The sequence below is a fragment of the Catharus ustulatus genome, chromosome 12 (genome assembly GCF_009819885.2).
Source record: "Catharus ustulatus isolate bCatUst1 chromosome 12, bCatUst1.pri.v2, whole genome shotgun sequence".
Taxonomy (NCBI): Eukaryota; Metazoa; Chordata; class Aves; order Passeriformes; family Turdidae; genus Catharus; species Catharus ustulatus.
The window spans coordinates 14,410,208-14,431,116 of NC_046232.1; the positions used below are offsets into that span (position 1 = coordinate 14,410,208).

At 42.5% G+C, this 20,909-nt stretch overlaps 1 protein-coding gene across 4 annotated transcripts in view; it reads right to left on the reverse strand.

The window, feature by feature from the left end:
* AGBL1 (AGBL carboxypeptidase 1) overlaps positions 1-20,909 on the reverse strand; it is a 367,447-nt gene that overhangs the window by 104,129 nt on the left and 242,409 nt on the right. The window lies entirely within an intron of this gene.

Below are 20,909 nucleotides of genomic sequence, written 5' to 3' on the forward strand. Positions count from 1 at the left end.
CAGAGAAGAAGGTATTCAGTTTCCAGAAGGTTGCTGGTTTAATCATCATCCCCCTTGCTGTAGTTACACATTTAATGTAAGCCCTAATTAATCCAGGTGGTTGAAGTGCTTTGGCATCTTTTCCTCCTTTTCTCTGCAAGCTCAGAGCACTGCTAACAAGATGCAGCACAAACAAAAAACTGAGCCTCTTGGATCTTCAAGCACACTGGCTCCAGGGAGGGCAAAAGCACCAGGAGTGGCTGTGTTTTGTGAAGAATGTGGAATGGCTTTGATATCCTGACTTCCTGGGGAAGGGCCAAATTCAGAGTCAAGCCTGAATGGCTGAGGAAAGACTCTAAGTGGATGTCACAGCCACATCATCTGGCTCTCAGAAGGGCAGGTTACCCCACCTTGGCCTCCTGCCATTTGCTCAAAGGCATGGCCACAAGGACTTTCCTTACATGCCCACTTTCAATGCACACTGCACGAGGCTTGCCTGATGCAATATTTATGGCAGAAAAGTGACCACCAGACTGGATGGCTCTTTTCCTCCCAAACTGCCTGCATCCCAGCTGGCCCTCAGCCCATGAGGGGCAACTGGGTAATTTTTTGAGACCAGAAAGAAGTCTGTGATTTCAGAGCCATCTGGGTCACAGTCTGGATGAATCAGGGGAAGAGATACTGCATTTTTCACCTCCAGGTCAATGTTTTCAATCAGACTCAGAGCAGGGGAATGTATTGCTTTGGGGGACGGGGAAAGGAATAATAATATTCCACCTCTGGGCCAGAGTTTCTAATTTGTCCTGAGCTGGGAAGAAGGAATGGCCTGGCAGATGGAGCATACAGAGCTTTAATGTGTGATCTGCTCACTTACATGTCAGTAACCAGAATAATCTTCCAGCTTTCAGCTGTTTCACAGCAAGTGAGGTTTCAGAACATACCAAAGGTGTAAAGTATTGCTTTTGCATGCATTGATCCCTCCCCTCTTCTGCACTCCAAGAAAGGTGTAAGATTTTCCTAGGTCTGAAACTCCAGATCTTAACTGCATACTATTCTGCAGCAGAAACAAGCAGTGTCAACCTACATCTTCTCAGGCTGATCTCTGGCTTAGTTTACTTCAAAGGCTGGGTAGAAAGGATTTTCTGAAAGCTTAATAGAGCTGTACAGCTTAAAAATAAATAAAAGAATAATTATGCACTTTTACAGTTTCTGGCTCTACTTCAGTCTGCTCAGAAATCTGGGTCAGGGAAGAACTCATACTGAAAATGAGGATGTGACATGAAACAAAACCAAACAAACAAACCAGGACAGTCCTCCCAGCACAAACAGCAACAGCAATGGTCCCAGCAGAGTCTGACCAGTGGGCTTGATTTCTTCTTTTATTTTTCATATGCAGGCATGGCATGAATTACCATGATACTGAGTACCTATGATAATGTTCAAAGCTGACTAAACCCAGGGGAACCAGAATTTTCGTTTATAAGCCCTGCTCTTGCAGATTTGCAATCACAAAGAACCAAGGCATACCTACTTTCAATATTGTACCTTTTGAAGGAGCTGCTAATGCCACTGGGACAGAACATAGCTGTTACCCAACTCACTGATATTTTACAGATGGAACAGCTTGCAGCCTAGGAACTGAAGGTCAAACATTTGCATTAACAGGATAATTGGGGGGAAAAAAAGGTCCCTATCATTACTTAAATCTGGGAAACCAAACAACAGGATCTTCTGAATTTTTCAATAATGTAAGTGATTTTAGGACTGTATTTCTGACAAAAAAGGGAAAATGCCTCCTACCACAAAAGCATTTTGCTAATGAAGGAAAGCCTGGAAGACAACAAACAGAGAATGAAAGACAAAAAAAAATACAAACCTGCCATTTCTTTACATTGCAGACTGAAGGGATATTCTTTAGGAAGCAAGCATTTATTCATAAAACATTTGTTATGGGCTTCCAAAGCTCCCTTTTGTTGCCTGCCTGCACAGCACACAAAACACCAAGACCATGAGAACTCAATTTAAGAGGGCAGTTGTGCTGCAGAAAGAGGTTCCCACGAGTGAGGATGTGCTTAGACCCTGTCTGCAGGTCAGGAAGGATTTCCTTCCTCGTTAGTTCAGCCCTTTGCTCCTTGGCTGTGGCAGTGACGAGCAGGGCAGTTAGCACTGATCTTAGTGGTGGCTTCTCCAGCCTGGACTGACACCCTGCATCAGAGCCACCACCACAAGTGTCACAGTGAGCCACCAAACAGCAAATGGAGGGTACCAACCTCCTCCTGCTGCAGTCACACTGCTGGCTTCAAAGCTGAGAGGATCTTTATCACACCAGCAGTCTCTGCAAACCAGTTACATCTCTGCACTATATGGAACTTTACATCCCAAGAACTCCCTTGCTGCTGCAGGAAGATTTAAAACACATTACAAAGCAGCACAAATGGGCTGGTCCCAGTAGCAGGTTCTTCTGAAAGAGGAGAGGTGGCAGCATGTGGAGGAGCCAGCCAGCTCCACCAGTTCTTGCACGTTCTTCCCCATGCCACAGAGACGATCTCCTTCCATGCAAATGGTGAAACATGGTAAGGAACAGGATTGCCAACATCTATTGACTATTGCATTGTTTCCCAACAGAGTTTTAGATGGTTTTTTTATTTATTTTTAATCTGATCTTTAAAAGCTGGAAAAGAATTCAAAAAAAAGAAACAAAAAACAAAAGCAAAACAACAACAACAAAAAACCTACCCAGGAGACATGAAACATATTTATCAAAGAATAATGATGTTGTCTTACAGAAGGTAAACAAAGAGGAAAACCAATGACACTACATTACAGAAATCCAAGACAAATATAGACTAAGAATACCACTGAACATGAACACAGTGCAGAACAGAGGGGGAAAGGCTGGTGATATATTCTACAGCCAGCAGTCCCCCAGTTTCACAATAAAGCATGTATACATTTGGTTGATCTTCAAAACCTACAGCTTTGTAGCCCCCATCTATTCCAGCTGATGGGAGCCACAGCAGCAATTTGCAACTTCATGATGTGACAAATAGAATTTCTTTGTTTTGATTTTTAATTTGCATGTTTACTCAGATATGACTTAATCTTAATTAGTTCTCCTTTTCTATGTGGGTGTGTTTTTTTGTTTGCTCAGTTCTGGAAAGCAAGCAAGATCTGGTTCCCTGTAAAATAATTCTGGGGTTTTTGCTGGCTTAATGGGAGGAGAAGGAGAAGGGAGCCCAGTGCCTCCTTACATGTCAGCATAACTGGAACTTTGTGGTTTGACTGGAAAACATTTCTTTCAGGTGCCTGCTGTCAATCCCTCATTCTGAGTCAGCTTGCTAGGTCACAGCTGGACAGAAACCTCTCATGTCAGCTGTCCTGCTGAGCCACACCTCAGAACACACACTCTGTAGCTGTGGTGATAAATTAGAGCTGCACACTGCACATGGGGATGAGTGGCAATCCCTCTCCCATACTTAATTTTCATCTACTTGTACACGCATTTCCAGGGAATGGAGAAAACTAGAGAGCCCCTAAGCAATTTCTAGAGATTTTTCACTCACATTTTGTTTTTGTGGCAGGTCACTCACTCTCTGTGTATTCTGCTGGCTGGCTCAAAATAGAATATTTCATTTTTTTCTGCTGGAAAGAACGGGCACTGACAACTGTCCCTCTTAGGGGATCTGTGACTACTGCTCAGGGTTTCTGCTTGACCTTCACTTGACAGGCTCACAGTTGCAATGCATTACAGAAGGAAGTGGAGCATTTACTTTTTTTCATATTGCTCCTCTCACCGCTGAAATTTGTTGCAGCCTTATCAGAGAGAAACTGGAAGTGGGAGGGTTTAAATGCATCACATAAAAAGGAGGAAAAAGCTGAGGCTTGGAGACCACTGCTGGTCATGGACATGCCAATGTTTCTCTCTGAAGGATGTATCAACAAACAAGCAAACATGTCCTCAACCTCTCTCTGCAGTGGAAAATAACCTCCCAGCATAATCACCCTGCCTGTAGCCCTATTTTCTCCTTGTGCTAAACTTTCTCTCCATCATGGTACATCCCAATTCTTTGGAAGCTGCCCAAAGCAGGGATGTGGCTGTGTATAATGAGCCAAGCACTTCTCTAAAACAGTTCCTAGACTAAATAAGGCAGGAAACAGCTTTACTGAGAATTTTCAAGAGATGAGACATTCTTGTGTGTGAATAGAAAACAGAAGAAAAGATTTTTATGTGATTAAACAGGCCGAGTTCTCTGCAATTACAGCATTCACCTGAAAGAAAGGTGTGGTTTTTCCCCACTCAGGCAGGGACTGGAGACCCCAGAAAGTTCCTTGACCATAATTAACACCTATGCAGAAGGGGAATCGCCCACTCTTTTCCAAAGAAGTTTTACCTATTGTATGAACAGTTGCCAGTGCTGGTAAATAAAGTATCCTGAAGCTTTAAAGATATGCTGTCCTCTCCATAGTGAATTGGAAATGCCTTGCCCTTCTGGCTTTTTGACATTAAAATTCCATCTACATCACCAAATCCAAAAGGGATGTGTGGTCTTGCACAGTTTTGCTTTTGAGGAAACCATATGTTTTATTAAAAGCAGGAACACTGCTTCTGAAGGCTTGTAATGAATCTAAAATGAACCTTAAGCAGACACATTTGCAGTAATCCCAGAGTACAATTCTGCCTTTAATTGCTTCATAAAGTAGTATTTTAGGACATAAATGAAACAACTATGATGCTTGCAGGTAATTACACCTGTAAGAAATACAAGATGCCAGCAGAGAAGGGCTTTAATCTGCCCTTTGTGTCTGGATTCAGTTGCTACAAGATGCCTTGCACACCTTGTAATGACTTTCTAATTTCTTCTCTGCTGCTCAGCAGCTCCCCAGACAGCAGCCTGGCACCCTCCTGCCTGAGCAGTGCCAGACAAGGATCTATTTAGTCCCTCACCAAGGGAGGGGATCAGCTCTGCTCTGATGCAGGATGATTCCAGCTTTAGGAGCTATTGCTTTCCCCTCCGTTGTTGCCACACAGCAAACACTAACGATGTTAACTTTGTAGGCTCCCAAGGGATTTCCCTTCCCAAAGACTCTTTGACAAGGACTTTTGCATCACACAACCTCTCCTGAGAAAATGTGTGCTCAGCCCAAGGCAGTGCCAGGTGCCCTGGCTCCCAGCCCACCACAGCCCAACCTTTCACCAGCAATATGAACGTAATTAAACGTGGCCTTGAATTCTGTTTGCAGCGGCTGGGAGATGTTTGGTCTTGTTTCAAGTGTAGGTTGTTTGGTTTTTTATTTTGCTTTTTTTCTTCCTGCTGCAAATAGCCAAGAGAAAGGTGTAATTCATCGCTAAGGCTCGAACTAATTAGTTTTTCAGAAGTTCCCAGGCTAATTGTAGACCGCAATATTTATAATTGATTTGGCCAGATTAGAAATGGGTGTCTGGTGCACCAGTTAGATAAGTAAAGGACAAATGGGTTTTATTTAGAAGAGAGGGGAAGACAGCTTGTAAATAAAAGGAGAGCATGAAGAGGAAGAAACAGGCTGACTCCTGGCCAATACTGTCCCCTAATGTTCATTCAGGCTTGCAACAATTTAGCCCTGGGTCAGCATTTCACTGGCATCTACCCTAAACTGTTCTTGTCCCCAGGAATGGGTGCCCCCAGCGGTGGTGAGAAGGTGGCTGGTGCTGCTGTAGGGGCAGGGGAGGTGCTGGGCACACACCTCTCATCACACATGGTCGGGAAATGGAAAAGCCTTGTATGAACACGGTGAATTGAAATCCACCATGCCATTGGGACAGCTTTGATCTCTCTGTGAAAGACAGGTTTGCAGAGAGGACAAGAAGTAATTTTATTCCCATTTGATGGGTAGCTGATATTCCATGACATTCCTGGATTCCAGGTACCTCAGTTCAGAGCCAGGCGTGCTTTTAATGCCAACCAATAAAACTCACACAAGCTGGTCTTCAGACTTGCAGGATGGAAAAGCTGTTGAGAAGCCAGGGGCTGTGGATTCAGTCTTATGAACAATCATTAATTTCCTCCTAATGGAGGACCAATCTATATATCAGAGCAGGGCAAACACTGCATCTTTAGCATTCTTATAGCTGTAGGCTTGTAAGCATTAATAAAACCCACTGACTTGAACAGATACAAGTCAGCCACGAAATGAAGCTCTGGCAGTTGCTGCCGACCCCAGACATAATGAGTTTTTCTTCTCTCCCCCTTAGACTGTTCTTAGGTCTTGTACATTTTTTTTTCTTTAAATACATTCACATTTCAGCACAGGAACACATCATCCTGTGGGTACTTTATGAAAGATTTGTGAACTGGAATATTCATATTGGTTTGTGATGATGTTTTCTTTCACATGGTACAATACCTAGCTTGGACAAAACATTAATAATTCCATTAATCTGCTGCTTGCAAGGGCAGATAAGAACAGAACAGCTGCATCCCCATCACCACTGACAAGCTAAACCAGGCCACTGAGTAAAATTTCCACTTATTATGGGGTGTGAAGTAAATTATAAAAGAACCTAAGATTGGAAAGCTCTGACTTTACCTCCACAGACATACCAGGCAACCTGTTAAATTTCAGTCACACCAAACAAGTTCAGCCACTCCACACAAGCTGGGGGAACTGTTCATTCACCCAAAACTGGCACTCAGAACCATCTTCTGTGTTAATTCCTTGGCAATATGAGACATTTCTGAAGAAATCTTGAGACCTCACTGCCCATATCTGTACAGCACTGTATTCTTGACAATTGGGCCAAAATTCCAAACACCAGGGCTCAAGCCTTGGGACACACATTTTTAAGCAAGTTGAAGACTTTTATAAGAAGCATATGTGATATATTTGTGTGAAATATTCAGGCACTGTTGGGAAACAAAAGTTTGGTGTGTCTTGGGAAAGCACAGGCCACATCTTGCATTTTAGATCCATATTACACTACAACTTGCCGTTTATTTAAGGGATGGTTTAATATCAGGTCCACTGTGATCTTGTTATATTCATTAAAAATGAGATAAATGCACAGGAAATAGAAGATGGCTGATGCAAAATAGATGGAATAATACCCATCCACCAGGCAGCACAATCAGTGGCTTGGATTTAGAGTTTAAGGATCAGAGGAAATGCTTCCAAACCAGGTAAATTTTGGTTTTCTGCAGCTTTAAGCTTCCTATGGAAATAGGAGCAGTCAAGTCCCCTTGTATGGGAAGATATTTAGTGAGACTACCAGAACTCATTAGGATAGTAAATAATGAAAGAGTTGCTGAAAATATGATTTTGAAAGTGTTTGGGAGCTTTTCTCACAGTGTCTCTATCTCAAGCAATTTCTTCTCAAAAAGATAATCATGTTATTGATGATACTTAACAGCCCAGCCAAAGTAATACAGGAAGATTATTGGAATCCTTGTAATTGCTTTTAGATGCTTCCAGTAGTTGAGATATTGGCACTGTGTGGCGGAAAGAAATGTAGAAAGATTTTGGCTTAGATGCTAAAAAATTGTACAGCTGGGGATAAAGAATGTAAAGGCAGGCAGGTTCTCCTGAGTTCTTGTTTCCCTTGGTGCTCATTCACATAATGCCACTGACTCCATCCAAGTTGTACAGTTGGTTCTATAGATTTAATTTCAAAAGTCCAAGTTTCATTTGTATATATCCCTTAGTTCTCTCTGTGTGACTTAAAGGATTTGGGATTTTGAAAGCAAAATGTTTTAAGATGGCCAAGACATGTCTAGACTGCGCCTTAGTTACATATCTGTCCTATGTACAAGGTATTTTGGGGTCAGAGAAATACACATGCAAATATTTGTTTGCACAGCAGATGACAGATAAATATCTAATTACTTGACTGAACTAATAACTGCTGTAAATTACTAATTTCCAACCACTGCACCCCGTGAAGGAGAAAGAAACCTCTTGGTTGCTAGTTTTTCTTCATGAAAATGTATTTTTAGCTGATATTTTTAGCTCTGATGTTTCAGAGAATCTATGGCAGAGGTGTATAAATGTGTCTGTGTATCTAAGTAAGTTTAAACAAGCACGTAAATACATCACCACCACCTATCTACCTTTCCTTAAAGACAGATAAATAATAGATATATTATATAGACACATTATACACACCCTCCCAGACAACACATGCACACAGTTATGTGGCTTGCTCTGTATTCAGAGCACAATTTTCATTACAAGTCATAGGAAGTCTCAGGACGTGCTCCTACAGCTCCCTGAGAAATAACAATAGGTGATCACTGAACCTTGATGCTGTTGCATTCAAGTGGAAGCAACCTGAGGGAAGGAGCTGGTTGTGACCAGAGCAAAGCAATTCTTTGACTCCAGTCCCCAGGTGAGTGTTGACAAAGCAGGAGTTCACCTGAAAGGGAAATTAAACCATCTGGGCAGGACTGGCAGCAGCTGACAGAACGAGAGGACAGTCTTAAGCTGCACCAAGGGAAATATAGCTCGGATACTCGGAAAAAGTTCTACAGAGTGATCAAGCACTGGAATGGTCTGCCCAGGTGGAGTCAACATCCCTGAATGTGTTTAAAAAAAGACTGGATGTGTCACTCGGTGCCATGGTCTAGTTGAGGTGTTGGGGCATGTCATCCTGAAGGTCTCCTTCAACCTCATGATTCTGTGATTCTGTGACTTGAGATATGTTAGGATGGTCGAGAGGCAGACAGACATGGCTGTCTAAAACATCCAGTGTTGTCATCAGCTATTTGGGAACTTAAAGCAAGACTGTGGCTGAAGTTAAGATCGTGGATTCTCAGTAAGGAAATCAGGACATTTTTCTATTCCACGTGGACTCGTTCTTGTACCTCTTACAGCAAGGAATACCCATTTTAGAAACCCCTCTGCACAGTTCTTTTTCTTCCACAATCTTGTGCTTCAAATAGTAAAGAACAGGTGGGACTGGAAATATTCAACTCTGGTAAAGAGGATGACTCTTGTTCTGAAGCACCCAGAGAGGGGACAGGGTATGGCAACACATGGAGGTTCAACAGCTGTTTTTCCACTGAATTCTGCTTCCAAGGAAAGGCTTTAGACAAATCTCAGCTTAAGAGCCACAGAAAACAGATGTTGGAGTACACTGAAGGCAGTTAAGGCCAGCATGATGGCAAAGCCCTGAAGTCTGAGAGGTTCCAGGTGATGAATATCAGACAACACGGCCACGTCTCAAAGTAATTTTACCTCTGCAAGGTCCTGTGTTAGCACAGATTTCTTGGAATGGACCCAATCTGCAAAGTCATAATCCTCCTAAAAGTTATGCATCTCATTCAGGGATGTTCATCATAACTGATCTGAGAAACCTCCTGTATTGTAAAAAGTTTGGGACTAATATGGAACTTTTGTTCTCTCATTCTCTCCTGAGGAGAACAAATATATTTAATCAATATTATAGTTGGGGGGAAGACAGATAGAAACTCTGTGTGTACCCATAAGAATGAAAGACAACAAGGGCAAGGTCAAAGAAATCTATTGTGCCTTTAAAGCAGATTGAAGTGGGGTTTATAGCAGAAACATCTGATGAAGTATGTGTGATAATAAATAATCAATAATAGATCCAAGCTTAAAACTTCAGCCTCTGCCCTCATCCTAAATCTCATCTCAGACATAATGAGATTCAGATAAAACAAATCTGAATACTCATGTTCAATATATTTCAAAACATTCTGATCAATTATGTTTTTAACACCATATGGAACCAAATCCAAAACCTTGCTTAACCTCGCTCATTACACAGCTGATTTGCATATGCTTTGGACTCCATTAAGGACAACAAAAAATGTCATTTACTGCATATAAAAGTGGCAACACTTGCTAATTCCCTGATCTTGCCAAAGCCCTGCCAGATGTTTCATGAAGAATAGCAAATATTTCATTATGTTCTCCCTGCTTCCTAAAATTTGTCTGTCAGGAGCTGCAAGGATGAGCAAGAAAAACAACAGGCATGGAGAGCTGACAAAAATGAAGCATCAGTTTCAACTTATTTCAGAGCTCAAACAGGGTTTTAAAGGGATTCTTGGTGCCAGAAGGACCTTCCAGCCAGGAACATATGACTCCCAGTAAACAGAGGAAAGAGGAAAAACAAGGACCATTTGCTGTGATCTGAGACAGCACTGCCTTGCAAAAAGAACAGAGTAAAGCACATATAAAAGTTACCATGGCTGTTTGTTGTACACAAGATCTCCAAATTCTCTTCTGTGTTCCTACTGTAGGTATTTAATAATGTTTCACCTGTATAACAGGCAGATGCAGTTTTCAAATGAATCCATTTGTAGCTTGTAGCATCTATCAACTCCCAGCAGGGAACAATTTTTAAAATCGCTGCTAACATGAGTATTTTCTGAATATTTTATAAAAATCAATTTTCAAATGCCTGCCAAAATATTCTATGTGTTTTACCTGAAAGTTGCAATTACATTTTCTTTTTTTTTTCTGTATGTGAATATATATGTCTATATTTATATATGCTTACATAAATTTTTTAAAAATACTAGCCCACCATGGAAGTAAGCATATTCTGAGTGAAAGCTGAAGCAACATAAACTGACAAAAGTATTCATTTAATTATAGCAAGACATGTATTTGGATGGATGGGGCAAATTATAGCACAGCTTGCAGAGCAGTGAAACAATCACTTTATAGAGAAGCACCCCAAGCATTTAACGTCACTCTCTGATTTACAACTAAAAATGATAAAAGGTCAGTTCTTGTGTGCAGAGTAAGTGACTGAAAAAATATGTCAGGCTGTACATCAAAGGGAAATTAAATCATGAGGTTAAACCACTTGGTTTTCAAAGATACAGGTTCTGTACTCGGTGGGCTTGCAGTCGCTGTGAGCAAAGTGCTTTTCTCTCTTTGCCCCAATTCCCCAGTAATGTGGGCACAGGAAGCTCCATACCTCCACCTGTCTGCATGGCACAGCCAAGGTGTGTCTGAAGCTTTCCACCACCTGCCTAGCCTAAATGAGCTCTTTAATTGCCTCTTCTACATATGTGCCCTTCTCTCCTCTGAAAGCAGTGACAAAAAGTGTGTTTAACATTGCTAAGCAAGGTCCAAAACGTTGCTAAACCTTACTGAGTTTGGTCCAAAAACTCCTCTCAGTAAACCATGACCTCAGTAAAGTAGCAGGTTTCCAGATCCAGAGTTCTTGGTTCTGCCAGACAGGAATGAAGAGTTCAGCTGGATGAGGATGTAGGATCCTGTTGACATCAAGAGGAGGGAGAGGTGCTCAGTGACACCAAGGCTAAGCTGCCAGATCATATTTTGAAAGAGAAATGCTGTAATTCTTGTAGTCCTGAAAACAAGTAATGTCATAAAAATGAAGGGGAGACTATTTAGAAGGGAAAGAAACAGCCAAAATCTGCCAGATTTTCTGTACCCAGTGTGGCCTCCGATTTTGAATTGCCCAGCAATCCTGGCTGCCGAGCAAACAAAGGCTGAGCACTTGTTCATGCTCCTTCCACTGGACCTGAAAACCTCATTAGTCACAAAATCTTGTATTTCCTGGCATTTGCTGTTGTATTTATCTTTTCCTAGCTCCTCATTTTGTCTCTGCTTCAGAAAGCTGCTTACTGCACCAAAATTAAGTGACATCTGCTCTTTTCGTGGTGGATTCTGTCTGAAACTCCAGTTAAAGAGCAGGTCTTGAGTTGTTCTGGCTCATGAATTGTCACCAAGGCATGGAAAGAGCCCACAGAAATTATATTTTCCAGTGCAAACAGCACAGATCCAAGTGCTAGACTACACAAACACACTTCACAGAGGGGATGCATTTAGGAAGGTTATATTCATGGATACGTACAGGGTTCTTGATTGATGTGTTCTGTGACAGAATCTCTTCCTTCCCCACCAAATCATGATGGCCTCACTTTCTCCACAGACATTTCTGCTGCCCCAGCAATCATGAGGTACATTTCAAGTAACATTTCAAGTGCCAATTTCAACACACAATCACTTAAAAAACCCCTGTATGCTGCTGAGGGACCCAAGCTCTTGGAATGATGGAGATAATAGAATGGTGGAGGCTGCTGCTGACTTCACCCTGAGTTTCCCAGGCTTAGCTGGACTTTCTCCTTTTCTGCACAGCCAACCTGGAGATAAACTGTGTCAGATTTAATGGTGCATGATACAGGCAATTCAGTATCAAGGAGAGGGGGGGAAAAAACATTTCTGAGGCAAGATGGGTTATCAGCTCAGCTCAAAAAGCAACCCATCAAGAAACACTGCCAAGGCAACTTCAGAAATCTATAATTTAGGTGTTACCTTAAGCCTGAAACTTTGTTTGAAAACTTCATACGTCTCACAAGCAGACTGGCAAAGCCCAGGAGGATCAGACCAGCTATCAGTCCAGATGACAAAGTAATACACTTAGTGTATATCAAGTGCTGTGCACATGAAAGGTACAGGAAAGATGGCAACATTATGCAGTTTTATCCTGCAAGGAATCAAAGCTGTTATTACACAGCAGTTTTCCAAGGGCTATTACACTCCATTGCTTACCCACCAATCAGCTCACCTTACTGGGCTTCCCAACAGTATGAATCACTTTTAAATAACAATGCATTTACTTTACATACAAACTTTGCAGCCTGAAACACCCCACACTGCTTTCTGAAAAGGGAAGATTTATCAGGAGCAGGGCTGTTGATGTGCAGGAAGCTGCACCAGCATGTCCCAGCTGAGCTCCTGAACAGTATCATTCACCACTAATTTTGCAGCCATTTCTAAGGCAGGGAATGACACTTTACTTTAAGTCTTGTCATTTTTTAGAACAGAAGGCAAAGAATTCTAAAGTCAGTCAACAACAGGTGCAAACATTTTAAGGAATTGAAGATATGAGAAATATGCCCTGTGTCAAAACTTGGCAAAGGTGCAAGCCTTAGATCCCTAATTCTTATTATTCAGAGTATTTCTTGGTTTGCAAGTGAATAAGGATTGCTGTGCAAGGACAGTCACTCCATGGAATCACAGAATGATTTGGGTTGGAAGGGACCTTAAAGATAATCTTGTTCCAACACTCCTTTCCTGGCCAGGAACACTTTCCACTAGATCAGGTCACTCAAAGCCCCATCCCACCTGCCCTTGAACACTTCCAGGGATGGGGATCATCAGCTGATAATTACAACAGCAGTGAGAGCTTGTGGAACGTTTCCTGCCAGCCTCAAACACTCCACAGATGGCACCGTGGCAAGGCAAGGTGCAAACTGCAGGCACTCCTGGGAGGGTTGTGCATGCTTGTGCAGTTCTGGGAAAGAACTGCTTCCCTTGGGGCTTGGGAAGTGGCAGAGCCAGGTCAGGAAGGCTGTGTACACTGACACAGGGGTACTCTTAGGCAGAATTTTTCAGCCATGCTCCCAGGTCTCAGTGGAAGACAGCACAAATCCTGCCACTTGCCTTTCTCTGACATTCATATATTTGCTGCAACTCTCTCCTGTGAGTTTAGGGGGAAAAGGTTCAGAATTAAATACACTTTCACCATTAGGGTCATGTTAACCTAATCTGCTAATGGTGAATTTGATAAGCAAAATGTGTAAATTATGTGTCCAAAGATCTGTGACTATGGAGGAGCCCAGCCAAGCACCCCAGACCAATAGCTTTAGTTTCTGGAGATGTTTCCTCCCACGTCTTCATTCTGTTGTAGACATTCCCAATTCAAGAGAGGTCCATGAGGAGACAATCAGGAGAAAATTCCCTGAGCTGTCTACTCCCTTGCTGCTTTCAAGGTCTCCCCATCCCAGAAGTTTCACATATCCCTGTCCCACACTACTCCCTAAGTCAGGAAATGCCTAATATTTCTCTTTTTACAGAGGGTCTCCTTTGAGATGTATTAAACTGAAACTCCTTAAACTCAGACCTATCAATTTCCTCTGTTGGAGACTTTGGATTTAGATATCTTTGCTCTACTGGAAAATATCCACTGATAACAAGCAATTATTATTATTATGAGATACATCCTTAGAGCTAGAAAGTGTCTGCTAGGAAAGACTGAAATGAAGGGAAGAGGAGAAAAATAAAAATACTATTCCCACTTACCCTGACAGGGATTTAATCACCTTCCCAGCATGTCATAGCAAGAGTCCTTGGTCAATCTCCTGAACAACACTCAATTGACAGTTATAATGTAAAGCACTTGATTTTCTCACGATAACATTAAGCATCATTACTAGAAATGGATGATACAGTTCAAAGCTAATTTCAAATTTAATTTGAAACCATTAAATATATATGTAATTGCCTCTTCCCACAAACCAGCTTTTGGGCGCTGAAGGCAGCATCCATAGTAAGCTAAAAGACAGTATGTAGAGTTCTTTCTGTGAGAATTTACAAGTGTGCATGAGAGTAAATTATTTATAAAATACATACATAAGGCTTCTAATAGGAAGAATTGAAATCAAACATTTTGTGATGAGGGCTGTTTTAAAGCAGTAACTGTAGTGGGGAGGAGATGCTATAGGAGAGGAACAGAGGGTTAATGTGCTCATCTTGCCAATGCTGTGGACATGAATGTTCAAGTCATGGTGGAAAAAACTGAGCAAACCAACTGTGATGTATTCCAGAGTGACTTTGGGGTGCATCATGAGTCCTCAGAGAGTTCAGAGCACAAACAAACTGTGCTGGCCAAGCAGCAGTGCCCTGAGAATGGACCTGTCTGCTTTAAGGGCAGTGCTGAGACTGACAGCCTCAAAATGAGCACCCCTGGCACAGAGCTGAGCAACCAACAAAAGGAGAGATCCTGCCAAAGCACAGATTAGAAAATTAGCTATGGAGGTGAACAAAACAGTGGCTGGTACAGAATTTCAGTGGGGATACTAAAAGTCTCAATCTAGAACACAGCAAAGAAATGAGCTCCTTGTAAAGCTCAGGAGAGGCATGAAGTGAGGCAGTAGACACAGGGAGGGTGGAAAGACTTCAAATATTAAAGTACCTGCACTGCTCAGATGGCCTGGACTCCAGCAGTGCCCAGGACTGCTGACCACAGGAATTAAAACAATATCAGGGTCTTTGGAGGGGCCCTCAGTTTGGTCAGCATCTGCCCAGTGTAGCAGTAAGCTGACAGCCTGGCAGGAACAGGGCTCTGGGTAGATGACAACTCTTGCCCAAAGCCTGTTGCAGAACAGGGTGTTTGTTCCATGCTCCTGCCAGGACACTCAGTCGTAGGACTTTTGAATGGTCACCAAGGTCATTAGGGCAGCTGAGGACAGCTGGGAATGGGAAAACCTACAGGGGCTGTGGGGCTGCAGCAGCAGCATGGGACAGACACACCTGGACAGGCTTTGGCCAGCACAACACAGTGCTGGAAACCATTTTGAAATGTGTTATACCCTGGTAAGCCTGGATACAAAATGGGGAGCTCATATCCAGATTGTGGCCTATTTCCAGTTCTGAAATCCAAACAATATATATTCTTATTTCCTTATCCAGTGTTGCTTCAGCACTTAATTACCTACCTGCTGGCCTGGCCTTTTCTGCCATGCTGGTGCCAGACCATCACTGATGTGTCTATCAGGGTGAAACAAGCTCTGAACTGGTGATAAATTGTTGTTTTTGCTGCAGCTGCTCACATCTCGTAAATGTTTAAACAGTATAATCACACACATATCTAGTGGCTGCTTGGTTATGTTTATTTTGGATGAGGTGCTATGAAGTTTCTTAGATGTGTGTGTCAAATATTCATAGATGGCAGGCTACTGAAATATTTTTCTTTAGTATTTATTTATAGACTTTATTTATCAACAGAATCAATCTTCACGTTCCCAGCTGCAGCATTACTTCTTGCCTTACCCATTTTTCCCAGACAGTGCCTGTCTCTCTAACAATATCCCTCTTCCTGCAACATCTATTCACAGAATATCTGTGCAAGGTATCTTCCCATGGGTACTCACAGCATCCATCTCTTTAATTCCAGCTATATATCCACTCCATCTAATGCTCGTCATCTCTCTGAAGCACTTGCTCTCTCTCCTCTCACCATCTCTTTATCTAGGCAATGGTTTCTGTCTCTCTGTTGTGATTCTCTATCCCTTTCTCTCTGTCACTCACTGCACTAGGGTATAATTATGGATTTTGGACCACAAGAGGTTTCCTTTTTTTTTCCCCCCCCCCAGATTGGGCTCACAAATCACTGGTTAATTTATTTGTTTTTACGCAAAGGCTGGATGTGAGAAATGAACTCCAGAAGGGTACAAGTGCCTTTGGGTCAAAGACTCTTTCCCAGGTTTTTTGCTTCCCTGCTGTGTGTGAACTGTTCACTGCTGTGAGAGCTGCTGTTATCTGAGAAACTCATCTTCAAAGGAAGATGCTGCACTGACTGCTGCCTGCCTGTTCCCTTCCTCTTTTCCCTCTCCAATTCCCTTTCTCTCCTCCCATATTTCCTCTCTTCCCTTTCCCCAGTACTTTGCATACACTACACTACAGTTTTTCCCTTCTTTTGCCTGCTTGGCATTCTGAGGATGATGAGTGAAAGTCCCTCCCTATTAAAAATTCACTGTCAAATAAATATTAAAGCAGGTGGGAAAATCCACTTGGCTCTGTGTGACTTATTGTGATGTGTAACACAAGACCCAGGTTCCATGGCCCATTTACTCACTTCACAGAGGTATGAAGGACTTGGTGACCCTCAGCTCTTAGAAACCCCATAATGGGGACAGATTCCCTCCTCACCATCAGCCTGAATGAGATGGGCTGGGCAGGAGATGAAGGATGTAAAAACTAAAACCTCTCCTTGCTTTTTTTTCTTCTTACTACTTTTCTCTTACAGAAAAATTGACACAAGAACAGTACAAAAAAATTATCAGGTCACATGGAAATTATTGGAGAGGAAAGGAAAAAAAAATGGAAAGAAAAAGAAAGAAAGCAGAGCAAACTCTGACAGGAAGGGAGGGAGGGAAAAGCTTCCATGTCTCTGGTTTTGGTTCCCTGTGCAAAAACCCCAGCAGTTCATAATTTTTCTCCAGGCAGGCCAGTATGGTTCAACAGCAGAATAAAACATGCAGTAATTAATGAATAGCTTCACAGTTTTATGGATAGGTTTAACTCTTTCCCTTATTTAGAGCTGCTGGAAAAGACTGAGACAGATGCAAAGCACAACAGCATGAATTAACTGTTATCAACATGGAAGAAGAAAATAATATTTTCACTGAAGTGAGCAAATTTGCTGATAGCTTAAGGACTTCAGAGGGGACCCAGATTTAATTTGAAGAGTAAAGGTATTTGCCCTCCCACCACAGTCTCCATGTCTATGTGAGCCAGGATTACCAGCCTGTGCCTCATTTCCTTCATGGCAAAGGATGGCAATAACTGTGCTCCCAGGAGTGGCAGTCAGCCAGATGATGACTAACCCTTAGGGAAGAAGAGTCCATACAGCTTTCAGAGGAGAAGGCAGAAGAATAACCCACCATTCTCCTTCCCTATATTGGTTGGAAATGGTTAATGGTGTTTGAAACATGTAACATCCATGAAGGAGACAGGAGCTGTGAGTGGGGGAAGCTTCCACACAGGAGCAGTCCATGAACACATCAACAAGAGAGCTCTGCTGTGAGTGCTCGTCTCATAAAGCAAGAAGCTGCTGCCCTGCCCAGCCCCATGGCAAGAAGGGAAAATGGAGAATGATGAGGTCTGGGGTCAGCTGCTCAGAGGTTTTGTGTCTCTCCTCGTGTTCACCCTTATCGTGGTGTGAAGACATGGTGTGAACCATTGCAGCAGGATGTGGAGGCACTCCAAAGGTAGATCAGAAAGAACAATCCATCTTGTCTGACTTGTCTAATTTACTTATTGTGAGCAGATGGGTTATGAGGTCTGCCATCAGTGATGAATTATATTCATGATAAGTCATTCCCAGCTAATGAGGATCCATTATCATTATCTGCTAAGGAAGAGTAACGGCTTGCCAAGACAGAGTGGGGGTTTCACAGTTTCCAGGGAGAACATTCTGGGCTGGTAGCCACCTGGCTATTGAATTTTCAGGAAACTGAAAACTTTCCAAGATGGATACCTTCTGCTTGTTTCAAGTCTTGGCTTTTAATTTATTTGGGCAAATTCAGGAGAGGGAATGTAAAAGAAGGTGGAGGAGGAGGAGGAGGAAGTGAGGGAAAATAGTAGTAACTGTGTCTGATAAGACTGTGATTAAATCAAGGTCTCACTCTAATTACACTGCATTTAAATAAATTTTGCCTAGTAAGTAATTGTAATTAAACTGCAATTAAACATGTATTTATATCACCATTTCCTCCCCTGCACAGCTGTCTGTTTCCACCTCCTGTTGTTGCTGTCTACCTGCCAAAACCTCTGAATTATCACAAGGGACTTTACATTTCCTTGGACTTCTTTCCCCCACAAGAAGCTAAAAGGAACTTCTGTTTCCAAGCTGTGCTGCAAGAATGCTGCTGCTGCTGCTGTGATAAACTAGACCCGAGGAAAAGGTTCTGAGGGGCAAAGGTATGAATGAAAGGAAGTAAATGTCTCTTTTCCTCTCAGAGGAACTTCAAAAAGGACACATTTTCACCTCTTTGAAACTTCTTCAGGTCTAGGCAAGAAATGAAGGTATCCTCCTTGCCTTCTTCAGAGCACCTCTGCTATGAGGGGCTTTCCTAAAACACCAAATATCTGTTTACAGCATCGAGTTTCTGCATTATTTTACATGATCTGGAGGAAAAGAGCTCACTTACCTACACAGCAGCACCTACAGGTGAGAGTCCAGACTTCAGAATACAACTCTTGAGCTCTGTTTTTAGCTTTTTAGGTGTATTCACTAACTCTAACTGTGTCTCAGTTTCCTTTATTTGCTGCTCTGAGCTCCCCATAGATAACAACCCTACAGATGGTCTTTAAAGTTTACTGCAGTTCTCAACAACTGGGTTAGGAAAGTCTTGTTGTGGAAAAACAGGAGGTTCCAGCTATTTAAAATGAAAGCTAGTTCCTGTTAGGAACCTGAAGGCAGTAAGGAAAGGAGAAACAAAAGAAGAAATAAACAGCTAAAGGGAGAGTGATAAAAATGAGAAGGTGAATGCATATCACAGCAGGAAGAATGCCCAGGGCTAACAAAAGCAAACTGGTTTCTCTGCCTTACCTCCCTCCTCATCAGAGATGATGGAAAACATCTCCATTTGTGCCTCTGCTCTCACAAAGCTCTAATTAAGGGACTGGAGAAATACCACCGTCACCCTCATCTGTTTGTGCTCAGCTGCTGAAAGGACACCATGCATCTCCCTGACAGGTAGTCATTACAGCTGGGTATGGGCTCCCCTCCTCCCAGCAGAGCACCAGCCCTCCAACACCTCCCTGAGCTCCTCTGAGTGCTCCTGGTGCTCAGGGAGCTGAGCCATGAAGCCCTGATCATGGAAATCACTGCTGGCAGGGAAAGGGCAGCTGATGGAGCACAGGCTGCATCCTGGACATGTTGCTTCAAAACACGGCAAATGGGAGAACCCATATGTACAAATGTGTGGTGTCCAGAAATGCATACGGGTGCAATGGATACAATAATGTAAAAATTCATTATTATCCAAAATTAGTTAAATAAATCTATTTAATTACTGACAATTTCCACGTGACTGCTGTGTTCCAAGCTGTGTTCATTCCCTCTCTTCCTTCAGACATTTCTGTTTTTTTCTCTGATTAACTGGTATCAGGAAGGTCCTTATGGCAGTGTTTGGTGAAAAAAAACAGAACAAGCAGCTCAAGCCTGATTTTCTGATGTGACCAATAGCCAACCTGATCTGGAGTAATCTGTCATGTCAAAGAATATAGATCCCAACTCTGTGACTCTCAATTTCTTTTCAAACCTTTCTTTAACCTATAAACCTCAGTTCTACTCTCATAAATAGGAGACAAAAGCAATACTACTGGAGTGACATTTATCAGAGGAATGATTGGACATTACTTTCCCTACAGACTCACTCTGGAGCCATTGTTTATTTATTGGTTTGTCAACAAAATCTTTTACTCATAAACAGTCTGATCTAAATGGTATCCTTTGCACTTTCTAAATGAAAATGGGAGGAAACCCCCAAGGCTGTCATCACCCCCAATTTCCCCACACAGCATCCTTTTTAATCAGGAGCCAGGGAAAGAAATGGCACCATTTTAGGTACATGAACTGCTGCCCTTTCCCTTTGGCAAAGTGCTGAGCACAGACACAAACCACGAGTACATGACTATTTCAGTTTGATTCAGCTCAGCTTAGAGGTGCAGTCAAAGGAGGAAAATGACTGTCACAGGTCAAAGCCCAAACCTTCCCTTCTCTTTAATGGCTCTGTGACTGCCTCAGGCTTTTTGTTTTCACTTACAGTGAACTCCATTCTGCCAGCAATTTTGTTCTGCTATTAGACAGATGGAATAATGTGAACAATTATCACCTCTGTGTGCATTCTCTGTCTTTCTCTTTTGATGTAAATACATTTATTTGCAATCATGGATGGCCTTCAACCCCTTTATAAGAGACCTAGGACAGACCTTTTAGAAATGAGGCTTAGACAAGAGTCTCCTGAACATTTGGGACTCAGTGGAGATACTCAAGAACCATCTGGATGCAATCCTTTGCACTGAGCTCTACAAGACCCTGTTTGAGCAGGGATGTGCACCAGATGGTCCACGATGGTCCCTTCCAACCTCACCCATCCTGTGTCCAGCAGCACAGAGGTTAAGAGAAGAGAAAACCTTCCCATTTGTGCCTGTTCCTGCCTGTCCCATCCACTGGATCCAGGCTGTGTGCACAACTGCAGACTCAGTCACTTCCACAGCTGAACATTCACCATCCATCCTCACTTTGGCTGACTTACTGGAACCAAAACAAATGGGCAGATTAAAATGAGGTCAGGGTCCCTTCCCTTGTGGATTAGTTGCTCTGGAGGGGTAAGCAGCACTAACAAAAATGTTTCAATAGCAGGGGTTATTTTCTTCTCAGTGGCCCA